General features: G+C 37.7%; 1 protein-coding gene and 1 long non-coding RNA gene across 2 annotated transcripts in view; one reads left to right on the forward strand and one right to left on the reverse strand.

Moving 5' to 3' along the window:
• Positions 1 to 4479, forward strand: part of LOC107659431 (protein scribble homolog) — a 96551-nt gene that overhangs the window by 17214 nt on the left and 74858 nt on the right. The window lies entirely within an intron of this gene.
• The window catches only part of LOC107659446 (uncharacterized), an 11458-nt gene that overhangs the window by 4045 nt on the left and 2934 nt on the right, over positions 1 to 4479 (reverse strand). Inside the window, exon 2 of the long non-coding RNA XR_001630913.1 lies at positions 1085 to 1093. This is a non-coding gene — a long non-coding RNA (uncharacterized LOC107659446). The remainder of the gene's footprint in view (positions 1 to 1084; positions 1094 to 4479) is intronic.

Raw genomic sequence — 4479 nt, forward strand, 5'->3', positions numbered from 1 at the left:
CCGTCACACGCTTGAGGTATTCGGCCAATCACAACGCACTGGATAGTTGGCCAATCAGAGCACACCTCGCATTTCAGAACGATGAGCTTTGTAAAAATCGACGCGTTTCAGAAAGGCGGGGCATAGAGGAGAAACAATAATGTACAGTATGTGGAAAATAATGTTTTTTGAACCTTAAACCGCATAAACACATTTCATTACACCAAATACACAAAATAATGTTCTTTTTAGCAACATCATATGACCCCTTTAATAATAAATTATAAAAATGTTTAGGCAGTCTCCTTGCTGTTTTTCGACATATTCATGGTAATAATTTTTGCTTTTATGTGTGCATTAAGTGCTTAATTCATATTAACGTGGTTTAGTATTTCTCTGTAATGTAGAATGATGTTGCAAATTAAAGGGATAGTTCACCCAAAAGTGAAAATTCTGTCATTAATTACTCACCTTCATGTTGTTTTAAACCCGTAAGACCTCCGTTCATCTTCGGAACACAAATTAAGATATTTTTGATGGAATCTGAGAGCTCTCTGACCCTCCCATAGACAGCAAGGGTCCTCACAAGATCAAGGTTCGTAATAATAAACAGCATATCTGCGTGGCACAGCTGACACAAAACAGCATACGCAATTTACGTTCAGTGGATACTTTCCAAAATGGCACCAGGGTGATGCAGAGGAGACTAATTGTTGAATAAAGTTGATTTTTTTTTTCTTTTGCGCTCAAAAAGTATTCTTGTAGCTTCGTAAAATTACGGTTGAACCCCTGATGTCACATGGATTATTTTACCGATGTCCTTGCTACGTTTCTGGACCTTGATCGTGGTAATTACATTGCTGTCTATGGGAGGGTCAGAGAGCTCTCAGATTCCATCAAAAATATCTTAAAGGGGTCATATGATGCGATTTCAATTTTTCCTTTCTCATGTTAAAGGGGTCATATGATGCGAAAAGGCGTAACTTTTATTCTCGCTGTAGTATTGTTGTTGACGCCGCCATGTCATGAACTTTAAGTAATTAAGTGAATACTATAAATGTTCGATTAGTCGACTTATTGCTTTAATGAATGACTAATAGTCAACTAAGAAAATCTTTAGTCAAAGGCAGCCCTAATAATAATAATAATAATTAATATTTTTTATATAAATATTAATCTTTACCAGTTTTTAAAATGTGAAGTTTTTAAAGTTTTAAAACATCACTAGTTCTGTTATATTCTATTACCATGACCAGTGTGGCTAATGGTCATAAAGTAATATTGGTCATTCTCGGTTGAAGATGAAATACCATATATAGCATTTCATAGAGTGGCAGCTAGTGCACTGATGCACGTGTAAAATTAATCCTCCTGTTGAAGAGAGGAAATTCTGAGCAGGAATAGGACTGTGATGATTTAACACATTGGCACTGAAATCTTGCAGTGGCTGCCAGTTCCTCAAGAAACAAAGAACACTCAAAGTGTCTCTTGTCATCTTCTCACTCTCACAGTCACTTGTTTCATGAGATTATGCTCTTGATTTGGACTGGGCTTAAACCGGCCTAAAGTGTGCTTCCTTTTGTTTGAGCTGGGGAGCAGCTGGCTCACACATCCTGTCCCCGCCCCTCTCAGGGAGTTTGATTCCGGAAGAAGATTAACACTGGGAGCCCCTCACACTCTCTGACGCTCACTGTCTATGATCTGCATTTCTGTCTTTACTATTGAAGGTAGAAAGTGTGTAGACTTGGTGTCATTGTAAATGTTTGCGTGCACTAAACTGCACTGTTTTAGATCAGCATGCACATCTGTTTTCGTGTCTCTGTAATGTTACACACTTGCACCAGAAACATGAGCCAGTCACCTGTCTTTCTGGGTAAACATGGGCGGCACCAGTCGTCATCGAGCACAGTGTAGCGTCAGTGTTACTACATGTCGCACAACTCGAGCTCAACTTCCCGGTGTTCACCTCTGACCAGTAAACGCACCTTATATTCATTTACCCCCTTTAGACCTAATGCTTTACAGATCTACTTGTGTTTTTCAGCCTTATAAATGCATACCCTTTGATACAGCAGTGTGTACCTGTTCCTGTTCATACTCTGTGCCTGCTTTTCAGTTGTTACAGTGTGGTCTTGTGATGTGAACCGGAGACAAACATTGTGAACATCATATGATCCCAAATAAAACTCCAAAATCTCTTTATTGATAATTGATATGATTTTCATATATAAACACATGTGTTGAGCATTTTTTTAATGGTCAGTTATTTGGAAAATATTAATGTTTTACTCTTTACTCATTACTTTTTCTCATGTCATAGATTTGGTTTCTGGGGCCAAATTCACAAAACATTCTTAAGAATAAATTTCTGCCATTTTCTTTTATTTTTAGCTGAACAATTAAGTAAAATTATTTTGTATTCCCAAAAACATTTCTTTATTCCTTTTTTTTTTTTTTCTTAAAATTGTTCTAAAGGCAAAACCTAAGAAGGAACTTCAAGAAATCTAGAAAAGATTGGTCTTAAAAATCATTGGAAATAACCTCTCAAAGTTAGGATAAGCTCCAACTTATCTCAAATCCCCAAAAGTGAGATGTTTAATGAATTTGTAGCTTCAAATGTTAACCTTTACAACATAACACTAGCTACATATATATTATTATTACTAGGGATGTGCATGAGTTCTCTGAAGTGACATCAATGATCGATAGTGTAAACAAAGATCGTTCTTAATTATGCATTATGTGAGTTTTTGCTGAATTCAGTAACAACTATCCAAATTCATTTTTTTGTGCACTTATAATTTCTACAGTAATCTATAGGCAGCGCAAAAAGAGCTGTTGAAGTTTTTATCGACAAGACATACAATCAGAAAACACACAAAAAAAAAAACTTTTAGAACTTAAGAATTTTCAAGAATTTAATTTTTACAAACTACTTCTCTTATTTTCCTAAGATTATTTTCATGATTATTTTCTGAGCTCTGGTACCTGGGCCATCTAGACTTTTGAACAGGTCACAGTTACTTTACATTTCAAGACAGCGCGTGCTTCACCCACAAGCACATCCTCATGATTACTGTTTACTTGTCACAATATGAACGTTTCCATGGATCTGAGCCTTCCAGCAGCTCCTCCTCTATCTGCCTCAACACCTGTCATGTAAATCTCTCTCTGTGTGTGGAGCACTTTTTCTGTGTGTGCTGTGGGACAGTAAACACACAGACTCCAGTACAGATGGCCCAGTCTGGCTGATCTCCTCCAGATACTGGGATGTGTGTTACTGTAGATGCCGTCTGTGCGGCACCCTGTCATCTGAACTCTGGTCTCCTGCTTTGACTGAGAAGATACAGGCCTTTTATTGCAGTAAGCTATTAATAAGGCAAGGGTTGGGTGTGTTTGTCCTATATGCCTTGTCTTTGTAAATGGCATGTTTTCCCTGATAAATGTGATAAAAGATGTTTTAGTGAGTGATTTGTACGCAGGGTGCTGATACTACGTGCTAGTGGTCTTTTCTCTCTACAGTTTGCTTGTTCTTGTTGGTGACTCATGCAACACACAGAAGCTGTATAGCAAATCCCCACAAACTCACGTTTCCATGGCCACAGGATGCAAGGCTAGCCCACGTGGAGAGCACACTGCGGTTGCTACGTGGACATGTAGCATCTCCGACTCCTACGTTTTATCTTTGTTGGAAGTTAGATGTGTTTTGCATTTGACTGTAAATATCAACTTACTATGAACAGCAATGAGAAAGTAAGGGGTGTGTGGTCCCTTACTGATGTCTCACTTGATATGACAAACAGATAACTTTATGTGGTAAGTGGCCACATTTTGTTTTAAACAACCTTTATCAATCTTTATCTAAATAACCTTTTTTTTCAAGTTTGGAGCATTTGTGATTAGGGATGCGCCGATCCGATATTCATATCGGGTATCGGCTCCGATAGTGCTATTTTTCTCGGATCGGGTATCGGTCAGAGAGGGCCGATCCAAATCCGAGATTTTATTATTATTCTTTTTTTCTCAGATTGTGCAAATTATTCTGTGTTACTTCTGAAGCCATACAATAGCTTAATGTGAGCTACATATGAATATTTAAGTCCTTACATTAAAGTTCACACAAACTATTTTCTCCGCTGTGGCTGTCAGTCATTTGTTCAGCCTTTAAATCCTGGTCGCGTTCGGGTTACAGCAGTCAGCTCGGTAAAGCTCTCGCCAAGATCATTCTGTGTTCCCATTATACTTGATTTGTAAATACATGTCTATGATTTTGCAAAAAGGACTTTATCTTCTTGCCAGAGTTTAATGTTGTTTTGTTACTTGCTACCGGATGTCTGTGAGAACAAAACACGGGCGTAGAAAAGACTATAAATTGTTTTTAACGTGCACAGTAACTGAAATTTAAAACTGTTAAAAGAAAGGCTCAATAACTGTTGCACAGATATAATACACTACGCATCAATTTCTCTTCCCTTTGTGCTTTGCAGTTTTTAACACGAA

Source organism: Sinocyclocheilus anshuiensis, unplaced genomic scaffold (genome assembly GCF_001515605.1).
Source record: "Sinocyclocheilus anshuiensis isolate Anshui unplaced genomic scaffold, SAMN03320099.WGS_v1.1 scaffold815, whole genome shotgun sequence".
NCBI lineage: Eukaryota > Metazoa > Chordata > Actinopteri > Cypriniformes > Cyprinidae > Sinocyclocheilus > Sinocyclocheilus anshuiensis.